Source organism: Equus przewalskii, chromosome 18 (assembly GCF_037783145.1).
Source record: "Equus przewalskii isolate Varuska chromosome 18, EquPr2, whole genome shotgun sequence".
NCBI lineage: Eukaryota > Metazoa > Chordata > Mammalia > Perissodactyla > Equidae > Equus > Equus przewalskii.
Window position 1 is genome coordinate 16,069,733 of NC_091848.1, and position 26,955 is coordinate 16,096,687.

Consider the following 26,955-nt stretch of genomic DNA (forward strand, 5'->3'; position numbering starts at 1 on the left):
CTTTTCAGAAATTCTTGATACACATACAAGTAAATATAAACATATCTCCTCTTTATACAAAGGCACTATATTTTACACATTGTTCTGCACTTCGCTTCTTTTCCTTTTATATATTTCCCAAAACTGTTTACAGAAAAGTTCCTCATTCTATTTCTCTTTCTTTCCCCCTACAGCTGCATATAGTACATTATATTGTATGAATGTACTATAATTAATTTAACCAGTCTCCTATAGAGGGACTTTTAGGTTATTTCCAAACTTCTGTTATTATAATGAATAATGTTGTACAAGCAGTATTTCTATAGAATCAATTCCCAAAAGTAATTTGCTGGTTCCAGGGGAAGATAATTTTGGTGTTTTTAATTTGATTGTTACCAAATAGCATCCCAGAGGGGGTTGTAACAATTTACACTCCAATCAGAATTGTATGAGAATGCCTATTTCCTATAGTTGTTTATTTTCCAATGAAAATTTTAATTACTGTAGAATTTCTAGTTGTGACATTGTCCAAAAACCAAAACCATAAAGTGATCATTCTTAAACTTACCTCATATGTCGACAAAGATTAAAGTGTGACAGATTTAAGCAGCTGCAAGTAAACTTCTTCTAAAACCTGTACAACAGATTCCATAAGTACATATATGTTGTTGACAGAGAAGAACGAGGATCTGTATCTTTAAGATTGTCTTCCCTTATTGTACTGGATTAGCTGTTAATCTTGGAACACAATGTTCTCAGCTAAAGCTCAAATTTGTCTTGACAATCTCACTTTAGCTTTGATGGTCTTTAGTAATATTCTTGAAATTAGTTTCCAAAACTACAAATTTGCTGAGGCCAACTGACTGTTTAACTATTGCTTCTGTTATGCAGTGATTTAGCAACAGGTAATGTTGTAACATGAAATCCTCACCACACTGAAGTTTTAAGTTAGAAAGAACAATATAATCTTTTGCAATCCAAACAATCAATCCTCTGCAATATAATCTTATATGAAATCTTAAATAAAAATCATATTAGCACAGTAAGGTTAAATTCAGTTGTGTAAAAGGGACTTATCAGATTGATGTAATTTAGTTATAACTGTTATATTTTATCTATAAAACACCTCGAAAAGCAGATCAGGTTATGCTTTACATTACTAATGTTAACTAATGATGGATTTAAGAGCTTTAAAAGAAAACACTTATTAGCCAAAATCCACCTCTGAATAAATTCACAAAATGCTCAAAAGCCCATGAGTCAAAGTTTAGTTTACAGCATGCCACGAGTCCAACTAAAAAAGTACACTCGGGTGACTGAGGTATTAATGGGCACACGAAATCAGGTGGTGAGTCTTTGTCTCTATCCAAAATGAATGGAATTATCTTCTCAGACCAAAACACTTCAGGCAAGGTAAGCTTTTTTTATCTGATCTGACCACCTGTTCTTGGTTCCCCTGCTTTAGTTTGTATCGCCTGCTTGTCTAAAGCAAGTTGCAGGCATTCATATTACAGCCCAAAGTTCAAAGGCTCCCCTTAGAAAAGCTTCCTAATGTCTTTATTTTCTGGGCTTTGGTTTTGTTTTCTTGTTCCTTTTAGTTTAAGGGCTTCACACCATTTAAAAATTTTATCTGTTTGTTTCACATTAATAAAGGTTTAATGCTAATCTGTTTGCTTCAGCCTGAAGGCTTAGCAAAACTGAAACAAAGAGTGAGATTCTTATTTTACTTAGGACTTTTCCCAATTCTGTAAAATTAATCCCCTCAAATATTTTGCTTGTGTTTCTACACTGAAAGAGGCACCTCCAAGTCTTTCACCCTTCACGAGACCTCCTAGGAAAATGCAAATCTTTATAAGAATCTGACAGAGGAGTTTTTTCTCTTCTCTTTTTTCCTTTCTTTTATTTCTATTTGAAAGGCTGAGTGGTAGAGCGAGACACCCATTTTTCTTCATCTGATGAAACTTTTCTCTAGTCCTTGGTGCTAAGGGTGATTAGGGAGTAGAACAGTTCTTGATTTCTATTCCATTCTCTTTCACTCCAGTCTTAGCATTGCTTTGTCTAAAACAACTTCTGACTTCACGGCTGCCAATTTACCATTCCTCTCATTGAAACTTCAACTGAAAAACATTTCTTTCAAAAAGTTTGACCCTACTCAGAGAGGCCTAGCTAAAATTCTTTCCATTCCTTAGTATTAATTAAAATCGCCTTTCCCCTAGGCAGTTCCATTTTATAAAGATAATATAATGAAAGTAGATAAAAAAGAAATATAGTGGAAGCAGAAACAAAGGGGAGGGAGAATGAAAGTGGGAGAAATGGTTTACTTGTTTTGGAATCTTTAACTATACGCTCATTGTGGGTGGATACTCATATTAAGTAACTAGTCTGGCTTTTATTTTCAAGTTCACTCTTCAAATCTTTATTCAGATTCCTTTCTTCTAAAATTGACAGTACAGAGGGAACATCATACAGATATTAAAACTAAGCAGAATGCATCCATCTGGCATGCCTTTCAGGAATCCAGCCCACTAATTTTTGCTATGGGTTTGATGACTCAACCCCCTAAGATGCAGCACAGGGAAGAATTTCCTCATTTTGCAGAACTGCCAAATCTCATTCATTGGAGAGAAGGCTCCTCACTTGGGGCTCATTTTTAGACAGTTGTTTCTCTGTTTAAATATTTTTAAAGATCTCCCTCAGCAGAAGGAGTTTGTCATGATTTTCTAAATAGCGAGTAAACATACTCCTCCTCGCATCCCCCATGATGCTTCAGCCTTCTGGCCATTGAGCCTAGCTTTATTATTTTTCTTCTCTCCTTCCGCCTTTTTTTTTTTTTTTTTCACCTCAGCTACATCTCTTGGCTTCATCTGTTCCTTGGAGGCTACAATGTCTTTTCTTCCATTGGGACATTTGTCTAACTTACTAATTTTTTACAAAAAAAATTTGTCTAATTTTTTACTTGAAAAAAATCCTCGCTTTATTTTTGTCTTCTTCCTTTTAAAGCTGTTCATCTAGGCCCCTCTTCACTTATCCTCCACCTTCATTTTTAAATCCTAATAATTAACTTCTAGTTAGTGCATAGCGCAGGCGCGAAGCCAAGCACCCTCCCAGCATCCCCTCTCCCGAGGGAGGTACCTTTATTATCCTCCTGGACAGAGGGGAAACAAACGCACAGAATTCAAGGAATTTGCAGAAGGTCCTACAGCTGGGAGCGCCGAGGCTGAGCATTAGACCCAACCATCTGGCTAAAAGAAAAGTCTTTAAAAAGTTTTATTAGATACAAAGAATATTTGGAAAATATACGCAAATGATAAAAGAAGCGGATCTCTCTCCCACCATGGGTCAAGTTTTCCAGTTTTGTCCACTTTAGAAAGCATCCTTTCCCTAGTTTCGAGCTTCTGGCCGTTGAACACGGCTGCTGGAGCCCCTCTCCCCACTGCGCTCGGCAAACGTGTCTTTTATTATGACTCAGCCCAGGCCGCTCCTTGCCAAGCGGCTGACGCTCGCGGCGGAGGGGCCGGGGCCGGCGCTCGGGGGCGAGGGCAGGCGCGCGCTCCGCCCGCTTTACGGCTGCTGAAAACCTGGCCCGCGCCCGGCAGCCGTACCGCAGACGAGCCGCGCCCGCGCCGCTCAGGTAATCGCAGTCGTTGTGTTTTCAAAGTTTTGCCAAAACCAGCTCGGTGCTCCGAGGTGGCGCGGTCCTTGCCGAGCCGTCCGGCCCTCCCTCCCGCCCAAACTGGCGCAGCGGCGGCGCTGGCCGCACCCCTGGAGGGTCCCGGGGAGCCGGGCGGGCGTCAAGGACCGGGGCCGAGGGGCGCTCGGCGGCGGCGGAGTGGGAGGGACCTCGAGGGGCGGCGCGCGGGGCATCTGGCTCCGGCCGACCCCGGGCACACGCTGGCCAGGGGGTCCCCGTCCCCGTCTCGAGGACCCCGCCACCCTCCCGGAGGCCGGGAGCTCCCGAGTCTCTGACACGTTCACACGTGCACGCACGCCGGCCGTGCTGCCGACTGGGCGCCCTAGCGGGACAGGTAAAGATGAGCGGCGCTGCGGAGCTGTGCTTTAGGGACGGCTCGGCCGGAGGGACGCCCCCGCGTGAGGATGCAGCTCCGGAGGACACGCACCATGGCTTTCTCAAGGAAGTTTCTGAGAGGCTGTCGAAACAGCAGCCTGTGATTAGCGCCAGCGATGGTTTCCCCTTTGGTGTCCGGCTTACTCCCACAATTGCCTTATGGTCTGGTCTCATTCTTCCCTAGCTCTCTATCCTTTAGTGCCCTCCACGCCTCCTTTTCCCGCATTCTTTACTGCTAGCTCATCTTTCGGTGCCTTGCGTTCTTTTGTCCCTCACTGTTAGAATAACAAGTATACAGTTAACGCCTACTTTCCGATCGTCCTTAGCAGTTAGTCTTTGCTTACTATGACACGTGCATCCTGAGGAGCAGAGTAACGGATCCTGGACCTGTCCATGTGACTAAGTTATTGGACCATATGTCCTACTGCCTCAATTGGCCATGCGGAACAGAGGACATGGGTTTGTTTGAAACCGACCTCAGAAACCTGGATAATGGTGCTACTTCTGTTAATGGACTAAATCTTGACAAACATAAGCAGTTATATCGTAGTTTCCCGTAGTATTCACTCCATTCGGTACAAACCAGTAACAGTTCTTTGAATGTCAATTATGGATAGTTGGTGGCAGGCTGAGAAAAGAGATTCAGTTCCTGTCTTGCAGAGACCCCATATTCAGGAGACGGGACGGTGGTGAGCCCTGGGATGGTGGTACAAAGTGCTGTGGGCAAATGGGAGAGGGAAGGATTAAGGAAGGGGTTGGGTTTTAACCCGGCTTTGATGTTCGAGTAGGATTTTCCCCATTTCTTCCTGTTTTTTACCCTTAAGAATTCTTGATAGCAAAAGATCTTTCAGCAATTCAGCTCACACTATTCAGATATTTTTCTCCTTTACAATCGGCAGTAATCTCTGATCTCAAGACTTCTGGGAAATATAAAAGTAACTTGTCTTCACAAGGGTGACCCAATGTATTCCTGGTACCATGCAAAGAGTTCTATAGACTTTTATTACGGGACTAACAAGAATGAAATGATATGGTTTATTAATTGCTTACATAAAGCATTATCAGATTCACGTAGAGCACTCAATGCTTACTTGTTCATTTAGTCGACAAATATTTGTCGAGTGCTTACTATGTGCCAAGCATTGTTCTTGGCACTGGAATAAAGCACTGCCTTCTTGGAATATACATTCTAGTGGAGGGAGACAGTATATATAATAAGTAGAAAAATATAAGCTGATACTGTAATAAGTACTGTGGAGAAACATAAAGCAAGAAAGGGTTTATGTATGTGTGTGTGTATCTGTATATTTAGCAGTTTAAAATAGGATTGTAAGGGAAGGCCTGGAGAGAAGGTGACATTTCAGTAAACATAAGCAGGTGAGAGAGTAAGCTATGTGATATTTGGGGCAAGAGCTTTCCAGGTGCAGAGAAAAGAAAATGCAGAGGCCCTGCGTATTGTTGGTTCAAGGATCAGCAAAGAAGCCAGTATGGGTGGAGTGGATTGGAGGAAGGATATGTAGTCTTCACGAAGTAGAGGCTGGATAGAACTAAGTGGTCTGGTAAAATACTGTAATGACTCTAGTTTTCACTTGAGGTGATATGGGAAGCCTTTGGAGTGTTTTGATCGAACTGTCTAACAAAACTTTAACACCATTACTCTGATTACTCTGTTGAGAACAGATTGAAAGAATAGAAGGGCAGAAGCAGGGGTGCCAGTTAGGCTATATAATAATCCATGTGACAGATGGTGGTGGCTTAGACCAAGATGGTAACAGTGAAAGTGGTGAAAAGTTCAGACTGTGGATATATTTTGATGGTAAAATCCATAGGATTTGCTGACACCTTGCTTATGGAATACTATGAGAGTAAAAGAAATTCAGAACTTAATTGCCTAAGCAACTGATAAGATAGAATTTCCACTTATTGAGATGGGGAAGATAGCAGGAGAAAGATGTGGTGGTAAGGATTAATAATTTGGATTTGGACATGTTAAGGGTTAGATGCAGTTTAAATACCCAAGTGGAGATGTCAGCAGGCAGTCTGAAGGCCAGGCTAATGATAGACATTTAGGACTCTCACATATAAGCAAAAAGATTGGATAAATTCATCAAAAATGTGTGGGGTTAGAAAACTGAAGAGAACCAGGGAGTGAGCTTTGTGGCACTCCAACGTTATGAGATGAGGAGCAGCCAGCAAAGGATTCTGAAGAGCTGTAAGCTAGCTAAAAGGAAGAACAGGAGAGTGTGGAATTTGGAAGCCAAGTGAAGGAATGTTTGAAGCAGAGTAGGGGACTGGTCAGCTGTTTTAAAGATGAAGATTGAGAACTGATTTTGCAAAGGAAATCATTGATGACCTTGATGATAGCAGTTTTCATGGAGTGGTGGTTGGTGAAAGCTTGTTGGAATGTTTGACAAAGAAGAGGAGAAATTGAAGAGGGTGATGGTATGCATCTCTTGCAGATTTTTACTGGAAAGGAAAGGAGAGAAATGGAGTATAAATTGGAGGGCTATGTGATATAAAGAGAGTTTTAAAGATGTGCAAAACAATGCTATGTTCTTATGCTAATGAGAAAGAGCCAATAGAGATGGAAAATTGATGAAGCAGGAAAGAGGGAGCAGTGTTCTTAAATGTGTTAGAGGAGAAACAGTAGGAGAAGTTATCTGTTTCTAGGATTATGGGCTATTTATATACTTATAGTAATAATAAGGAAGAATGTGTGGACACATGCAGGTGGGGCATGTGGATATTCTCTTTGGATCACTTCTCTTTTCTCATTGTGATTAGTGGCAGACAGTTGTGGTGCATGAGAGATTTGTAGGAATTGTTATCTTCCCATTTGGTGAGGGATGTATTTGATGAGAAAACACTTTGAGATTCTGAGAATTTCTTGAAGCAAAGAACTTTGTGTTTTGTTGAGGAAAGAAGACGGGGAATTTCTATCTTGAGTTTTGTTTGGGAGAAGACTTGGAAAGAACGCTGAGATTATAAAATAAAAGCTGGGGCAAATGAGGAAATAAGGTAATAAGCAAGATCAAATCTGGGAAAGGCTTTCATGAGGAGGGTAAATACATTGAATCTTACCTCTGGTGATGTTGGCTAACTAAAGTTAAGTTTTGAGAATATTACTATCATATCAAAGAGATACTTTACTTTTTAAATATCACAGTTGATCTAATGGAAAACAGTGTTCTGCTGCTGGTGAATCTACCTAAGGAGATGTAGTATTAGACGTGGAAAGAGATGTTAGCTGGGAATAGATTTCAGATTGGATTTTGATATCGCAAAGACTAGATTGGTAACAAAATGGGTATAGAGAAAGACTGCATTTTGACAACATTGTTCATGGATATTGAGCAATTTGACAAGATGGAGAGAAGTTGTCGGAGTTGGAAATAGTACCTTGTTTGAGATGACTTTCCTTCAGTTATTTGGGGACCATTTGTTTATTGAATTCTAAATATAAACCCGTTTTTTTAAGTCGTGGCAGGGGATGGTGATACCAAGATGCAAATGACATGATCCCTGCCTTCAAATAACCATTTCTGGTAGAGAAAAAAAAGGAAAGAATGTAGGCAAATATTCTGAGAGAATTGACAGATGCCTTATGAAGAGTACTGAGTGCTTTGAGAGTCTATTTTTTAAATTTTATTATGGAAGTTATCAAACACTCAAAAGTAGAGAGAATAGTATATTGAACCCCAGTGTACTCATCATGCTTCAAAACCTATCAGTTTTCTGCTAATCTTGAATGTTATCGGAGAGTAGAGAAGGGAGAGATTGTTTCTGTTTGTAGATGAGGATAGGAAGACTTCATGAAGCGTCTCCTATATGAAGACATAGAAAGAACAGGAACTGAGCTGTAGAATTCTTGGTTCTAGTTCTGTCCCTGCCAATGGCTTGCTGAATAACTGTTATTCAGTCTCTATCCTTCACTTTTTCTGTAGCGTATGGTTGTTATTCCACATCAGGGGGCTGCTAACTATAGCCCTCAGACCAAATCCAGCCTGCCACGTTTTTGTAAGTAAAGTTTATTGGAACACACCTACATCCATCCGTTTATTGTCTGTCTGCATTTGTCACGGACTACAGTGTTGAGTAGTTGAGGCAGAGATGGTATGGCTGGAGAGGCCTAAAATGTTTACTGTCTGACCCTTTACAAAATTCTTGCCAACCCCTGTTCTATGTAATCTCTGAGATTCCGTTAGCTCCAATATGTTAGTTAATCTCTTAGCTGACTAAAAATAATAATAGCTAGTATTTTTTGAGCATTGACTAAGAGCCAGCAGTGTTATTTTGGTTTGTATGTACTAACTCATTTAATCTTCAGCAAAACGGTATCAGGTAGGTTCTGTTATTTCTGCAAATGAAACTAAAGCATAAGGTGGGTAACTTGCCCAAGGTTATACAGTAATAAGTATTGGAGCTGGGCAGTCCTGTTATAGCATCTATATCCTTGACTATAATGTTACATTCTCTTTAGATACATAGAAAAAAATATATATGAAAATAATTTTAGCCAATTAGAGAATGGAAATTAATTCATAAGTCAATGATTTTCTCTTAAGTTCAATAAAGCCCTATATTGTGATAATAAATGTAAACCCTTTTAGATGTTGACTAATCCTGAATGTACATTACAGTTGAATAGTGTGTGAAATCCAAATATACCTGGACGGAAAATTCTAGTACATTATTATTTTCTCAAGAAGCCTTAGTGGATTTTTGAAAGCAGAGCACTTTACTTAAAAAGTTAGTAAATATAAAATGATGTAACAATAGGAGTCTATTATTGTTTTATCTTAACAATATTTACCAGTTTTCAGGAGTCCATGTCTTTAGTATATGACGTGATTGGTGCAGATTAGGAGTTAGGGGCCCAGAGTTCTAGTCCCAGTTCTGTCCCCAGCTAGCTTTTATCTCATGTTGTCTTCCTGAAAAATGAGCAGGCACCTAAAGATCGTTATAGGGCGTCCTACAGTTTAAAAATTTGATTGTGTAATTTTTTACATGCTATATTCAAAGAAATAGATGAGATAACAACATGGAAGAACTAGGTTTGTGAAGACAAACGTTTAAGCTTCCCTTTTTTCTCTCTACGCACAGAAACACATATACAGATATGTATACACGTAAATATAAACATGCACATATAACTAAAATCAATGTGATTTTGTCTGTGCTTTATCATCATATTTGGTGTATAGGCTGTTAAATATCCTTATTTTTGTGTGTTTTTGTATTTGTATGAGGAAATAGATAATTTTTTTCCCTGTTGAGCCTAAAACATAGTTATACAAAAGGTAAGTCTTGGTGAATTCCTTGACCTCTGTGATCTGGCAGCGTGTCTCATGCTTTCTTTAGCAAAATTTGGTTCATTGCTCAATTTGTTTGCCAGTTAAAAGCAAACAGTGTGCCTGAAATCAGGGTTGTCTGTTTTGCACTGTTGCGTGGGATATTGATGTCAGACAAAATTGTAATTTAATTGTTTTGACATTTTGATCTGAGCTGTTCAGATAAGAAAGATGATGTATCTTACATAGAAACCTAGTATTTTGAGCTCAGCATGATTTTCCCTAACTGCTTGTTTATAAATGTGGTTTCAATTTTTAAAAAGTTAAGTTTTAATCATAATGGGAATTTATGTTCTTGGTATTAGTTACCAAAGTATGATTTAATAGGAATATATGACAGATATTTGACTTTTTAGATGTTCAGTCATGAAAAACTTTAGAAGAGCTATCAATCCTTTAAAAACAGATAATGAAAATTCTTTGCTTTCTGACTTTTTCCATCATATGTAATGCCATGTATGAATGTTTTCTATATTACAGATGGCTTTTTGCTTTTTTACAACCTGGGCATGTAAAATTATTCATGAACTTCTTCAGTTTTGGGACTTTATTACATTGTTCCAGCCTTGTCTGTTGGTGAATTTATAACTGCATAGGCCATGCTTTCCTACTCCTGTTCATTGAGTTCAATTATCATTGGTGATAAAATAACCTCAAATAATGCATTCCGAAATGTACTTTGGGTTTCCTTATCCTTTTACACTTAGTTAGAAACTGGAGGAGAAAACACAACGCGGAAACACTTTTAAAGAAATCAAACTCTCTCTGTGAATAGTAATGGATTTTTATTTTTGATTTTCAATTTAACACACTGCTTGGTGATTTGACAACTTCTTGGGGCATCTCCTGGTTCAAGAAGTACTTATTTCCTAGTCAACTCCCAGAGGGGACCATTCAGGTTTTTTGAACCAAACCTGAAATGTATTCCCTGCTAGGCTTCAGAACTCTCAGAGTGTGTTCTCAAACCAAAGTAAACACCTTCTGATACACTGTAACACTTTTTTGAAATACTGGTCCTAGAAGTCAGCTTGAAATTTTAATTACATTTAAATGATGAAAGTATCCTTTATCTAACTTTCTCAAGTGATGTGAATCTGACTGAGAACAACTTAAGAAGCCTTACAGTCTTGGATCATTTCCCTAAATTTTTACTAAATTCCCAGAAACTTTAAAAATAAGAATCAGATATTTTCAAGTAAAATGACTGCTAATTATGCAAGAAGCCTACTCTTCTGTTGTGTGTGTTTGTGAAAATGCCTCAAGACTTTACGGCTTCTTGTTGAAATGAGACAGTGTGTGAGTGATGTTTCCCAGGGAGGCTCTGTTTACCGGAGGTACGTGGTTCCTAGGATAAACCCTTTTCCAGTAAATCATAAGTTATCCCTCTTCTAAGAATTTTCCCACAGATAGCCTGGTCACCAAGGGTGTAGTGGCTAGCAGAATAGGCAGCCTAAATTATTTGTAAGTAAACCGTCTTGGAGCTGGAAAATGCAATGATGATTCTCCCACTGGGGTACTCTGGACTATGTTGGATGGCTCCAAGTCACAGGTCAACATGGCTATCTTTTTGGAGTGTCAGATTTATCAAAAAGACTTTTTTTTTGAGAAAGTAATTAAGTAATTTAAATGGTAAGTTAAATGTTTAAAAACAAATGAATTGAATATGACAACCAGTGAAAAATATATGATTTTAAAAATAAAATTCAACACTTCAAAATAGTTTTTTGCTTGTAGTAGATCTCTACAGAAAGATAGTTTAAGACCCTAGGAAAGGTTATGGGTTGACACCCAGATAGGTAGTTTGGTTGTCATATTCACATCATATTTAGTCCCATTAAGCTTGTTATATACTATCAAATGTTCAGATTATTCCCATTATCCACCTGCTGTGGTTTACTTCCTTTCCCGGTATTTACCCACACTGATCTCACATTTGTGGGAATAATGTTCCTCCTTACTCTATTTTCCTCCTAGATTCCTGGCATTGAGATATTAGGATTTCTGTGTGATACTTCCCCCTCTTTTTTTACTTTTTATTTTGAGACTACAGATATACAGGAATTTTCAAAGATAGTACAGAGAGGTCCTGTGTTCTTTTTACCCAGTTTTCAGCATTGGTTACATCTTATGTAACTATAGTACAATATCAAAACCAGGTAATGGTGCAACTTATGTGTATAGTTCTGTGTCATTTTATCTTGTGTAGGTTCATGCAGTTACCACCACAATCAAGATACAGGACCAATCACCACAAAGATCCCTCTTACAGCACCTTGCAAAAGAGTTACTAAAAGAATCAGAGGGATCTAATCTAATAAAGGAATTTTTCACTTTCTTCTTTCTAATTTTTGAAATATATTTATGCAGATGCTAGATTGTTTTGTGTTTTGGGCCCTGCAAGAGAAAGATGAAATATTATCATTACACTGCAGGAGAGCTTAATAGTTAAAATAGTTATAACAGCTAAAGTCATCTATGAAAGAAGTTTTTGAAGGCTTACTCTCAAGTTGTTTTCAAAAACTTTTGGAAAGTTAGGCGTTCATATGCCTGAAGATAGGGACCAGGTGATATCATGTGGTTCCATCCGTCTCTATGACTAATCCTTATATGTGCACTGGAATTGCCCAGACAAAACTTAAAAGAGAAAATAGGGGAGCAAATGGAAAGAGAGGTCTTGTTGAAAGTCTTAAGCACCCAAGCAGCCTTGTGTCTTTCTGTGGAACCCAGAATTGGAGGAAAATACCATTTCAGCATTATCCAAAGCACTGTTAAATGACATTGTGCCACATTTGCTTTTACAGGTGTTAAAACTACATCTACAACAATTGCAACAACTATATCAGAACCACTCACTTTACTATTTTGTTTAACCAGTATTCTATGAGGTTAGTTATTTTATTACTGGGGTCTCAGAAATCCTTGTCGATAGATTTTCTCAGAAGTGTTTCCATGTAATCGTGATCTGGGATTTTAGTTTCACATATTGTTATATGAACAGTGTAAATGTGTTATTAAGGTATAGTTTACTTGTATCTTAGTTTTAATAGCTTATAAAGTATTTTTAGTTTCATTTATTTGAAAATTTGTGATTTTAAATTTATAAAATAGCTATTTTTGTCTGGTTTTCAGCTGTGCAAGCAATAAATTAAAGTCTTTTTAGAGTTTTGGAGATACTGTTGACATTCTCTATTATAATAGTAGTAGCTGCTTCTCCATTAGTTCTTCCCATTATTTTTGGGTTATCTGAATAAAGCAAAGAATTACTGTCTCTCTTCTCAGTTTTTGCTCTTTGATTTGAATGTTCCTCATAATATTGTTATTGTAGTGATATTTAAACATTAGGTCCAGATCATTGTCATTTTCATTTTCATTATGTTCCTTGTCAGTTTTCCAAGATTAAAACAGAAAATAGATAGGTATATTTTTTTTCGCTTCCTTTACTAATTTTGTGTTGGGTACATAGGAATGGCAAGATAGGGAATGAGCATGTTTATCTTGTCAAATATATTCTATTTCACCAGTTGAATATGATGTGAATTTTTTCCAAAATCCTTAATTTCACTCAAATGAAAAAATCTAGTTTAATGGTTATTTAATGTTGAACATTTTTTAAGTTAATAAAAAAACCTGATAGTGTGTATATACAGACAGAAAAGGTGGCTTCATTTTTGCCCTTAGCAAGGATAAACTGGTTTGCGACCATCTGTCTCTAAGCTCTGTACCAACCTCACTTTGGGAATGTTGGTGTGAATTCTGCTAGTACTGATAGTTTAATTTATTACCAATATTAGAGGCAGTGACATTGGTGAGATTCAAGTGACTTATCATCACCAGTTCTTCCTTTGAATGGAGAATGTTGCTCTTGACTTCATTGCTGCCTGGTGTATATCTATAAAAACACCTGTTCTTTTATTTGTTCAGTATTAAATATAAAAATCTAATTGTGTGATTTTTCATATCATTGTTACCAAGAATTTAATTTTAAAGCAAGCAGAAAACTACATCATAGAAGTTTGATGTGTTGGTATTATAATCTAGACATTTTCTTAGGATGTATCCAATTAGAACTCCTCTAATCATTTTTATGATTAAAAAAACCCATCACAATATGTTCAGGAAAAGTAGTTACAAAACCTGTAAATTAATGTTTGGTAGAAAAGGACTTGCCATTATACTAGTCTGTATTTCTGATTATTTAAAGAATTCCTCCATTTCTCGTGCCTTTTTTTGGTTTACAGATTTTTGGGGGATAGTGAAAAAGAATTCTTTACCCAGTTTCACAACACGCATTTTGTCTACATAGCTATTCCTTCATTTTAATGTAAAAGACAAAAATAGCACTGAAACCAATAAAACATTAGTCAATAATGCAGTGCTAAGGGTAGTGGAAGGACTAAGGAAGGGTCTTGTCAGTTTGGTATTGGTATTTCAGTAGTTCCCTTTTAAGCAGATGGAAACCCTGCTAGGACATCTACCTTGTCTTTCTCTTGCGCCTCATCTCTCCATTGACGCACTTACTATATGTGTGACCACCTTTCAGAATTTTAATTTCTTTATTTATGAAGTGATACTAATAATAGTCCACTATACAAGGATTATTGTAAGGATTATTTAAGATGGCATGTGGGGCAACTACATTATCCTTCATACATGAGCATCTTTGGAGTTAGTCGAATGGGTTTAAATCCCAGTTTTCCACTTCAGTATTCAGTTACCATGTGATTCTTGATCACTTGGTTGGCCTCCATTTTCTCCTCTCTAAAATGGGAATGATTTTATCTACCTTAGAAGGTTGTTTTGAAGTTAAATATGATAATAATGTATGTGATGCACCTAGTACATTGCCTGGCACCTAATATTTAATAAATATTATTTCCCTTTTCTTTTTTCTTCCCTTTTCGCCATTTTCTCATTTTCCACAGTCTTGGAGAAGGGGGACTGGTGAGATCAGATATGGGCTAGGATGAAGCCATTTTGTTCTCTGTTCTTTGCCAAGCCCCAAGGAAGGGGCGTTTCTTTCCCAAAGGACAGTGTGTGTTGAGGTTATTGAGGGGGTTTCCTTGTGGGTGAAAGACTGGGAAGATTTTACAAGTCACCATCCACCAACCATCGTCTGATAGCTGATCATTTAATACTGTCACTCCTCTGCTAAAAGTCTCTGGTGGCTCCTCACTACCTTTAGGATGAAGCTAAACTTCTTAGCCCACTGAACAAGGCCCATTGTAATCTGGCCTCCACTAAAGACTTCACCTTCATCTCCTGTCCCTTATCCTAAACATACTCTTAGTTATGATCTCCACCCCCACCCTGAATATAAGCTGCCATTTATCCTCCCATCTGTACGCACATGTGTACACTCTGGAATGACTTTCTCCCTTCTCTGAATGACAGATATATCCAGCAAGATTCAGTTTCAATATCTGTTTTTTATAAATGTCCCCCACCCGCAGCCCCCAGAACCAGTCATACTCCCTCCACTGTGGTCCTATATTCCATTGTATATATGGCTGCCTTTATTAGCAGTTTTCAGTGTATCTTCGGTCCTCCCTGCCCCTGTGTTCTCTTTGCCACATGAGCAGAGACAGTGTCTTTTAATCTTTGCCTCTTTACTCATCTGTCATTACAGTGCCCAGAGTGTACTTATTAAACTTAAGTGAATTTATCTTCGTGACAAAAGCTGAGTACGCTATAATATGCTATAACATAGCAGTCCAAAGCAAAGCTCCTTCTGCATTCCACCCCCACCCGCCATGTGAAGATGTACTTCCCCAGTCAGATTGTAATCTCGTAAATGTACTCTATACTTAGTCAGGCACACAGAGGTTGCCTAGTCTAACATCACGCAGGATTGGTGGTTGAAGATACAACTTCATCTTACCATTTCACTGCCTTTTGCGGTTTAAGCAAAGCGGGTGCACTGAAAGAAGAGAGATTAATAGATGGGAAGTGAGGATTTCCTGAAAGAGTGAGAATAGCCAGTAGGGCTAGATTTTGTCCCTTTGCAAGCTTTCAAAGGAGGATAGCACACACACTGTGTTTTGTGGGGTGGACTGGTAGATGGGCAAGTGGGGCAGGAATGAGGAGGATAGTGAGTCCTCAGGTCATACAAGGGAAATCTTTCTGAATAGTCCCCATAGATGCTCGAAGTAAGTAGGTAAGAAGAACTTATGAGTAAAGAAGCAGGAGGCTTGAGAGTTTAGAAGAGTCGAGTTAGGCAGGTGGGGCTAAACAAAGGAATGAGTGAGGGTCAATAACAGAATTGAAGTTGAACTTAATTATAAATGGGTCACATGTAGGTCTCAGGAATGCCATCTGCTGGGCCCATGGTCATCTCTTGGGACACTTAATGGCATCAGGTTACACTGTACAGTAGGGATGGCATGGGGAAAAGTAGAGAAATGGAAACAATAAATCAACTTGGCCATGTTTTTTGCCAAAATAAATACTGGGATATGGTCTGAAACATGGTTTGTGAACAGGTTTAAGAAATTAGGGATATTTATAGTGATAATAGATAACTGGAGACGATTTTGGCCTTGAATTCAGTTCAGTTAAATTCAGTGAACATGGAGAGCTGTTCTTTGGTGAGAGAAGCAAGAATACCCTGATTTGTGCTTCACAGAGCTTATGTTGTCCTTAGAGGAGTGAGAAAATAAAAGTTACTAAAAGGTAAGATAGTGTTTTGTCTTTTTTTCTTTTAATTCACAAATTTTGTTTTTATCTGAGACTCTGATTTCTATTTTATTACATAGACCAGAGAGATGATAGTTCAATGTTGATATTATTAGCTTATAGTACCTTACAACATATATTTAGAATTTCCTTTTTCAAAAGTTTGTTATGCCTACTTAATTTTTAACTCCCTCTTTATTTCTTCTCCTGTTGCTATTGAACATGTGAATTTGAAAAACGAGATTGGTAAATTTGGAAAAAAAAGTGTCATATTTTTAGAACATCAACTTTTTCTTGTACCAATCTTCTTTTATATGTGCTTCATTAGAAGCCACTTCACATCCTTCTTGGAAATGTATAACTAATTAAATAAAGTAAAACTAATAAATAAGCACAAGTGTTGGGATACAGAAATCAACACTATTTTTGCATTTAATTGTATTTTTTCTAGAGAACATGATTCTTATATTAGAATTATAAGTTACTTTAAGAGATCATCTAGTTTAGCCCTTTTCATACATAAAGAAATATTAAATGACCTGCTCAAACTCACATAGGTTTGACTCAAAAGGTACCAAACTGGGACTAGAAATTGGTGTTCTGGCTCATAATCCAGTTCTTTGCTGCCATCCAAATCCATGTATTGGTGTAAAAAAAAAAAAAAAGATTTGTTATAAGTGATGACTTCCCTTCTTTTTCATTAAAATGTACAGGCACACTTTTATTAGTTATTTCAGATTATTTTGTTAGAACAACTGAGGTATTCAGGATTGCTTCCTAATTTAGTTAATATTCAAGCCTCTGTCATGTTTTTGGGGGCTACAGAGATGGTTACAGTAGCAAGTCAGCATTCTTCTAGGGCAGAGGAAAACCTGAGGGAATGGGCAAGAGTATGGCAGGAGGTAGGTTAGAGGGAAGGTGTGGTCCAGAGAGTGATTCCCAAGGCTTTTAGAAAATTTCCACTGGTCTTTGACAAAATGAGAAAGTAAGGATTATGAGGTGAGTTTTTCCACTCTCTTGTTTTTCTGTAATTATATCTGTCCTACTCTTTTGAGTAATGTTATTGACAAAATAAAAAGTTGATGATCTGTTTTAATCCTCTCATGTGTTTTTTTGTTTTGCTTTGTTTTTGAGTTTATGGGTCCATGAAGTATAAACGGTGTAAGAGGCGCTCATCCAGAATCTGTAGTGCTGTTTAGGGAGCAAAGGCCTAGGTGAGGCCTCCTAATAGAAGACCGGATGGTATGAGAGACTAGATGCCTGCCATGAGAGAGATACTAAGAGACTGGTGTGTTTTAGAATGGAGGAGATGAGGATAGTGGGTAAGTGAGGAAAATGAAAATGAAAGCTAACTGTTTAGTTGGCTTTGTCATGGTCGATGTTAAAAAAGGGTTGCATGCGAAGCACATGCAGTGGACAGTGACTTGGAAGAATGCTTATTTGGAATTCTTAGTGTCTGTGGCTGGATTCCTTTGGTAATCTTAGCCCAACTGTAGAATAACTGAATGCTTCACCCTCACAATGGCAATTAAAAATGCTGGTTTTTAAAGCACTTTAGGGTCGGCAAATGAAGTATACCACTGTAAGCTTCAAAGATAAGTTTTCTTCACTTGGACACAGTCTTTGAAATGGGATTCAACTGAAGCTTTACAAAGTGTTATTATAGCTCTTAATGACAGCAATCTTGCCTTTTGTTCATGTTTCAAAACCACCTGAATGTTATATTGTACGTACTCTGTAATTATGAAGTGATTTGCAAAAATTATTTTAAGTTTTTGGAAAGTTGCCTTAACATGTTAATGGGACACTGAAACCTGCTTTTCAGATGATCTGACTTTATAGGAACATAAATGCATGCTACTAAAGCAAAATGAAAAAGCAAAACAAAACCACCCCCCCGCCCCAACACCCATAAGTAATCCCCAGCAAGTAAGAGGGTATGCTAGAGTTATTGAGTCATGACGTCTGGAATCACACGTATGGAATGAAGCATACTGAGAATTATTTTTGATTTTTTTCTTCTTCATATCCTATAAGCCCTAAATGTGTTTGTCTGTTGGATCAGGAAAGGAAGAATTCAAAGATCAATTTTGTGTTTCATTAGCTTTTTTGTTCATGTGTAAACACAGTGTGGGAAAAATGTAAGCATTTAGCATTTATTCAAAGAAGTTTAGATAGAAAGATCCAGATGATATAAATCAGATATTTAAGACTTGTTTGATTATAGTATCCTCTTCTGATAGCAAAGTATAACTATTAAAAAATAGAATATTACTCTGATTTATTACATTAATTTCAAATTGACTTCTAGAATATTTTCTTTGAAAAATAACCATTTTATGTTTATAAACATTTTTTCTAATGATGAAAATAATAGTCATTGCAAAACATTCAGAAAGCCTGGAAGTGTATAGAAATAAAAAAAAAAAAAATCACCTGAAATTTACTACACAGAGATGCCCTGTTAAAATCTTGGCATTTTTTTCTTCTGGTTTGTTTTTCTATTTTATGCTTTTTCTTAAATCTTTGAGATCATATCAGAAATTTTAACATTCTGCTTTTTCAATATAACATATATAGAGTTTTTAAATATAATTTTAAACTTTATAAATGTAATTATTGATGACTGCATGATATGTCATCTGAATTAGCCATAATAACTGTTTCTCTGTTGTTGGAGATTTAAGTTGTTTGTATAAATATTAAATTTTTAAATCAATGCAAATTTGTTTTATTGAGCCTTTCCTCTTCAATTGAGTAAAGCTTATTGAAAAGACTGTTCTTAAGATTAGATTTTCCTTTCTTTTTCCATCCCCTCAATTACATGCTAACTAGTCCTTGAATATTTCCCTCCTTATTCTTAGTAGTCTGAAAACTTGTTCTCTGTTACTGGTATGACAGTGTCAGCTGAGTTGTGATGGATGTATTGCGATTGTACAGACAAGTGTATGTGGCTCCTTTCATTAAGTTACGGTGAACCTCAGTAGGAGGTCCTTATGCAGCTTGAGAGTCATAAATATACTTCGAGGGAATATTTGCAAAGATGCTAAATAGAATGTAAGGAATGAAATATTATTCACTGTACAGTTTAAATTTTTTTCTAGCACGAAGCATTTTACCTCACTTGTATGCAAAATAAAGTGTTTTACGCCAGTATTAATACTGATGGCTGTGCATGAATTAAGTATTGATTTTCTATGTATTATTTATTTTTTATTGATCTCGAGCGTACAACAGTTTGTCAGTATTATATAATAAACATTCTTTTGGCTATGTAGGACATATCTGAGTTTAATAATTACATTCTTTTCAATAAAATTTATCATTTTGTAGGAAAAGATGGATAGTGTTGTGGAAAAGATTGTTGAACAAAATACTTGGTCTTCAGATTTAGATCCCTTGATAAGGATATGTGGATTTTTCCTGGTTTAAGATCTTTTTTATTCACTTTGGAGAAAATGCTACTTTGTGCAAAAATAGATTGCTATTGAAAATAACATGTATTTCCTTGGGAAACTTGCCTCAACATTCCTTTCCCCTAACTTTATGGTAATTTATTTTGAAAATAATTCTGGGAAATAAAATGTAATTAAATGTTGAAATTATTTCTGGAAATAGTCACAAAATATGATAATAAACCAAGGTTTGCATTTTTATTTAACAAGATACTTCATGATAGCATTAGACTTTATATACCACAGTTCCCTTATGTACTTTAAAGAACTTCTGAGAGTTCTCTGTGTATGTGTGTGCATGCATGTATGTATGTGTGAGTGTATTTTTCTTCTAATATCTATATGTTAAGATTACTTTAAAGAATAAATAACATCAGGTATTATATACTAAGTTTTACATCTCAGTAAAAGAATAATTTGAGATGGATTTAATAAATTGTGTCTTCTGTGGTTGTATTCCACTTAGACTATTTTAGGAATTTGTTATATAACACAACATGATTCATTCTTAGCTTTTCATTGCAAAAAATCTCTAATTTTTAATATTCTATTTATTCAATACTGTTGTTTTACGTGGAAGACATGAGAAAAATATTAGTTTGCCCAAAGAAGAACCCTGATTTTCTTTTTGGTGAGAAAGATTGTCCTTGAGCTAACATCTGTTGCCAGTCTTCCTCTTTGCTTGACAAAGAGTGTCCCTGAGCTAACATCTGTGCCAGTCTTCCTCTGTTTTGTATGTGGGACTCTGCCACAGCATGGCTTGATGAGCAGTGCATAGGTCCGAGCCTGGGATCTGAACCCGTGAATCCTGGACTGCTGAAGCAGAGCATGCAAACTTTACCACTGTGCTGCCAGGCCAGCCCCAAGAACCCTGATTTTTGTTCTTAAATACTTTTTCTTAAATATTTCTTCTTAAATGTTATTCCTTATTTCCATAAAGACATGGTTATTATTAGAACATTTATCCTTGTTTGTTGCAAAATCCTTCAGAACTCAGCACAAAGTTACAGCTTTAATGAATAATTGAATGAAATGGTGCAGCCACTATCTTTCTAGATGGAAATCAAATCAGAATATATCACCATTTTGTTTTCACAAATCTACTGAAATCAGAAGTAAAATTTCCTCTTTCTGGGATTTTTAAGTTATTAGTAGAACGATTCTCAAGATATTTAACAAATATTTTATTTGTTTATTGAGGATACTATGAACTTTTAAAAACTTTTTTTTAGGAAAAAATATAGAAGTACTACTGAAACCAATGAAAAATTGCCAAGATGAAATGGAAAAATCTTCAGTATTGTAGATATCTCTCTATATAAAATGGCTGGTGCTCTGAAAAATAAAGATGGGTTTGAATTCAAAATTGACAAGTCAGATAATTTAGAGAATTAAGTCAATGTTTGTAGAGAGGTGTTAGTGTAGGCATCTTTGAATTAGAAGATGATAACGTTCACCGTACACTCTTGAAGTGAAAGTAAGAAAAGGTGAAAGGACCATTGAGAACATCATGGATTAACACACAGTGAAGTTAACTAAAATAAGCCAGTTCATATTCCAGTTAGAAGAGGGCAGGGTCCTTTAAAATTCAGGTTTTATTTGTTTTGTTTTTAATTGATTGATTTATAACGGAGATGCTAGTAGACTCTAGTTTATAAAAATGGTAATTCAGTAATCCTATGTGCTTCATTCTCAAATGTTCTGTCATATCATTACAAAGCTACTTGTGAACAGTCTGTATATCTCTGGGCTTTAATTAGCCCTGGGAACATGCAGACTTTAAAAGTAAAAGTAATTGCTCAGTCTCTGATAACCTGTGCACAGTGAATCACCTTCTTTGGAAGTATGCTATGTAAAACAAACCGTTGCACAGAGGAGACAGGAAAATACAGTTTTGTTGCTGGGTCTGCAGTGAGGGATTTGCAGATTTTGAGATCCTGGAGAGAGTCAGGCAAAATCTGCATTACAGCACATTGTCTTCTGTGGGGAAGAAGCTGCAGGACCGCTTAGGTTCTCAACTCTCTCTGCTCTGTCTGCTTTTGTCCTACTATGTAAAAAGCCTTCCACTTGCTGGGACACTGAAAGAAGAGGGATAAAAGAATATGGAAAGATATCAAGTACGTGAGAAAGACCTTTATAGCCAAGTTTGACAAGAAGACTGAGTCAAGTTGAAGGGTGGTTAGATAAGCTGATATGATTTTACATATACTCTTTATTTTAAGAAATAGCTATCAAATTGTAAAGGGAAAAAGCCATTAAGTTAAGTGAAGAATACCTGATGTGTAGGCATTTCTGAAGTTCTTTTTTGTGAGAATGCTAAATACCGAATCTAATGATGTACTCTAATGATTAGTGATCTTTGTCCTATTTTTTGTTTTTGTAATCAGATTTTAAAATTTGCTTTCTTAAGCTCCTGTTTAAAAAGACAAGTGGCTGAAGAATGCAGAGTCCAGTGAGAAATAAATTTAAAAGTGATCACTAGTAGGCAGGAGGATAATTTGGAAATTAGGAACCTAATATATGTATTGGTGGGAAAAATAGGGAATTCCAGAAAACCTTCTCATACTTCTAAGCTACGATATTGTTTGATTTTAACCTTTATTACTTTCTTGATTTAGAGCGTATTGTCTTTAGTTTTTAGGCTGATTCCACAAACTCACACTCAAGTCCTTTTAAAGTATTTTATATTTAAAGAAATGATGTATATGAGACTGTAGTATCTTACGCTAACTGTATCTGTAACAGTTTTCTAGCTTAAAGTTAAACAGTAATAGGTTTTGGTACCGAAACTTTATCCATAAGTTGACCTCTAAAATCATCGTTATAAAATTAGTCATTAGATTCATTTTTTTTGTGTAATTTTACCCTAGTTTCATATATTTACTTATTTTAATTTCTGGCACTTTTGCAGGGTTGAAGGGGGTCATCTTATCATTAGCATTTTACATTATCTTAAATAAGGTAGAAGCATATTTCTCTTTGCATAACAGTGGTAGGATAGTTTATAAGCTTTAAACAATTTTTCAAAATGAATAAAATTGTTGCAATTATGGTTTCCTTTGACAGAATTTGTCTAATAGAACAACCGGTTGCTCCAGGATTTAATGCATTAAAGTGGGTTAAAACAAATGCAATGTTTGGTTTTGACAAAATTCCAAGTGAGTGTTAAGTTAGATTAATATATAAATTGTTTTTTATTTGATTAAATATTTATCATTTTCAGGTAGCTAACACTTTAAGATAGCCTATTACGGTTCACTTTTCAGGTGAAAATGTTAAATGTCATCGTGTTTGCTGATACTTTCCTTCCTGTAATAATTAAAATAAACTCATCTAGAATAGAAGGGAAGAAGTTAAGTAACTATGCAGTTGTTTTTAAACATGTTGCAATCTTTGTTGAACAGATGGTTTATGTATAAAGATCTTAGAAAGTTTGGTATCTTACTTTAGGAACAATACTTTAGTGATGAAAAGGTATTGATAATTTTAAAGGGTGTAATGTGAATTTTCATTATATTTTAAAATAATTTTTAAATTGTGAAACTCATTTTTTTGCAGAATGAAAACTTTTTCTTGAAGGATCCTTGTATTAAAGAGATTTGGTATATGTATGTGATTCTCTGTGCATGTGTTATTTTAAAAATAATTGTTCAAGTAATTGATAATGAATAAAAGTAATTTTGAAACAATTGAACTGACAAACTTCTATCTTTATATATCAACACAATTAATGAAATTTGCTGGTGATCTTTTTCCAAACAGGAACTGTTTTATTCACCTTTGTATTCCCGAGTATAGGACAAGTATCTGTCTAGTACTGAGTACATATTCAATAATGTTTACTGAATGAGTTTCAATATCTTTTCTCATAAAGTCTTATTTGTCACTGTTTAATCAAGCTAAGATATCAAATTTGTTATCCACTGAGAGTTTAAATAAATTTAAATGTTTCCAAATACAGTCGTTAATTATATTTGAATTGGTATGATTTTCTGCTGTGAGAAGTGATCATTTGAATAAAAAACAATGTGTCTGAACTACAATGTATTTTTCTTTCTGATGCTTTTGCAATGTTACCTCAATTTTCTGAGCATAGAAAATATCAGTTTTGGATATCAGTCTTCTGTTTAGGTCAGTTCTCTAATATTTTTTTCCTATTTATTGATTTTTACTCATCTTTATTTCTTTTAGTCTTATACCGTAATGTTTAAATATACACACACTTTTTGTTCCTTTTATTTTTACTTCAAGTTTTTACCTGTTCTTAATACCTCCACTGCCCAATCTTTAGTGCATGTATATGCATGTGGTTTTGTGTATATTTGTAGAGACAAAATTGCTATAACAAAGAGACCAAACATTTACATGGGCTTAAAGGATATAGAGACTCATTTCTGTTTCACATAATGATGGTAGGGTAGTCCAGGCTGTCAAAGTGGTTAGCTTCATAAGGTTACCAGTCTTATGTTCATTATATCTCATTGCTCTGCAGTCTTCTGGGACATTGTGTTTATCTGCAGGGTCACTTAAATCTGAGTCACTGCATGTCTTCATTCTAGTTTGAGAAAAGAGGAAAAGAGTAGAAGTAGAGGGCAAGCAATTTCCTTTTAAGCAAGTGGCCCAAAATTTTCTTGTTGCATTGACTAGAACTTTGTCACATGGCTGCAAGGGAAGCTGGGAAGTGTAATCTCTATGTGGGTGGCCCTTCATTCAGCCAAAACTCTTATTGTAAAGCAAGGGAAAAGTGGATTTAGGTGACCGCCAGTAGTTGTCACAATACATTTAAATTGTAACATGCTGGTTAGTAGTCTTATTTCATTTGTCCTGTGAGACAGTTAAGCAAAGGATCAAGGGAGGGATAGAGTATTCCTGTTTTTCTGGAATGTGTGTGCTGTGACCTAGCAGCATGGTGTGTCAAGCATAATTAGTAGGACTCCAAATGAGAAGAATGAATCTTAGGAAACGGTGGTGCTTAAGGCCTAGATGACCCCATGAAAAGACTTTCCCTTCAGTATCAACCTCAATAGAATTTGTGTTGAAGGGTGTTTTTTTAAAGGGAGATTTGGTGTCATACACAGGACATCCGTGTACCGGTTGTTCAGCACACATACTACTTAATGTTACTGCTGTAATTTGCTTTATTTTATTTCATAGCACTTTTGGTGAAGTCATAATTCCTAGTGATGCTTTTAGTATATTGTCCACTGTGTGCAATCTCTTAGGTTAATGAATGCAGGACCTGTTAGGACATTTTTTCTTTATGATTTATATATTCTATCTTAGAATATAAGACTTTTCACATTAAAACACTGTGGAACTCACTTCATTGTTGAAGCTGAGGGAATTTAAAGACTCTCATATATTGCCGTTGGGAGTCTAAAATATCAGTCCTTTGGAGAGCAATTTGTTAGTATTTATGGAAAGTACCAAGACATATACCCTTTAATACAGCATTTCTATTTAACACAGGTATACTTACACATGAGGCATAATGTATTTATAAGATTATTTGTTACAATATTGCTTGTGATAGCAAAGATTAGAAACATCCTGAGTAAGCATTACTTAGGGACTGGTTAAATGAAGAATGGTATACTTCTACAGAATGGAATACTATGTAGCTATATAAAATGTTGAAACTGTTTAAATATTGAAATGAAGAACTAAAATTTATTATGTGAAAAATGCAGAATATGTGTGATAAGACTCTTGTATAAAAATGAGAGAATAAAATAATCATATATCCTTATAAGTACGTAAAGTATCTCCCATAGAATTACAAATGCATAAACCAAAATATTTTTATTTAGGAATGCACTGTAAACTCCCTCTTAGGAACCCTAATTTTATCCTTATAAAATTATGTCTATTTTGATGTAGTAAAGGGGATTTTTCTTTATTAACATAAAAGTGCAGTGTTCTAAAATATGGTACTGATTGGCTAGTCCAACTCTCTCTGATGCAAAAGTTCTCTTCTACAGTCTATCCACTAATTGGTTATCCCTTATGTATCTGAACATTGCCATTGATAGAGACTTGCTTACCTTCCCAAGGTTGCTAGTTCATTTAGCTACAGTGAGAAAGCCCAAATAACGATCTGTCTAGGGTAGGATAGAGATCTGGCAACTGGATATTACTAGCCGGGGGTACTGAAAAATTCAAATTAATTTCTTGAAATAAGCGGTCAGATTGTTGTGGGGAATACTGTTGTAAAGAGGGTCCATTGTTCCTACTTGAGGCACTGCATTCCATTGCTAAATAGCATTAGGATTTCTCTTTATATGAGGCTAAAATCTACCCAGATTTACGTCTCCCGTGACTTATATGCATTGGATCTTAATTCTATTGTTACTGTTATTCAAATAAAAGCCTTTCAGATATTTGAAAAGAGGCATCAGACTAAAGATCCTTTGTTCCTTTGACTATTTTTCATACTATATAATTTCCGGACGTTATCATCCTGTTTCTCCTCTGGCCATTCTTTGATGGAAATGTGGTATGCAGAAATGAACACTAGATAGGTTTTGAATATATGAAAGATAGTAGAATTCTCATCTACCTTGTTTTAGGTGTCATACGTGTTTTAATGGTGACTAAGAATATATTAGTTCTTTTGGCACCTAAGGTACATTGTTATCTTATTTTGGTTTGAAGTCCATTAGAGTACCTAGATATTTCTCGTATGAACTGCTATTAATTATTGTCTCTACAATTACCATCTCTACAGTACTTTTTATTTCTTACATAAAATGTTGCATTTCTCATTTGCTCATCATAGAAAAAATAGAAAATTATAGAAAAGCAAAAAGGAATTTCCAAATTGCACTCAGTTATAGCCTCTATTAATACTTCATTGTGCATCTTTGCAGGCATTCTCTTGTGTTTTTTAAACTGCTTGATGCTACCCATTAGCTGTGAAATCAATTTAGTGAGTTACAACTAGCATTAAAAAAAAGAAATAGAATAGTATAAAATGGAAAATATTATAGCATTGTAAACAAATACTCTGTAAACAGTATTGTTTCCTGAAAATGTTTTAATTAAGTACTTTTATACATGCATGTGTACAGTGGACCAAAGGTGTACAATGTATTTATTAGAATGGGTCACAGTGGAAAAAAAATTTTATCGTTGGATTCACTTTCCCTCTTTTTTTTCCTTTTCATTTTTTTCTGTATCTTCCTCCTCTTTTACTTTCTCCCTCCTTTTGTTTATCTTTTCTGTCTTATTTTTTAGTTTACAAAAATGAAATGGAATTTTGTATGCTGTTTTTAATGATTACTTCATTGAACCATGTTGTGAACAGCTATGTCAAACATTTGTGTCTGGAGGCATTTTAAGTGCCCTAAGGAGTATTTCATTGTAGAGATGGCCCCATCATTGATAGATTCTGTAATTTGTTTTAACTTCCTTTTTGTTGGACATTTTGGTT

General features: G+C 35.9%; 1 protein-coding gene across 6 annotated transcripts in view; it reads left to right on the forward strand.

Annotated features, from left to right (window-relative positions):
* The first annotated feature begins 1,271 nt into the window (after positions 1-1,271).
* NAALADL2 (N-acetylated alpha-linked acidic dipeptidase like 2) overlaps positions 1,272-26,955 on the forward strand; it is a 1,266,186-nt gene continuing 1,240,502 nt past the window's right edge. For 2 of the 6 annotated variants that reach the window (XM_070582376.1, XM_070582375.1), the window contains exon 1: positions 3,527-3,610. The gene's annotated coding sequence lies outside the window, so the exon portion shown is untranslated. Of the gene's footprint in view, positions 1,393-3,495; positions 3,611-26,955 lie in introns of those variants that run through there. The other 4 variants (XM_070582377.1, XM_070582380.1, XM_070582379.1 and 1 more) reach the window with 4 other exon arrangements.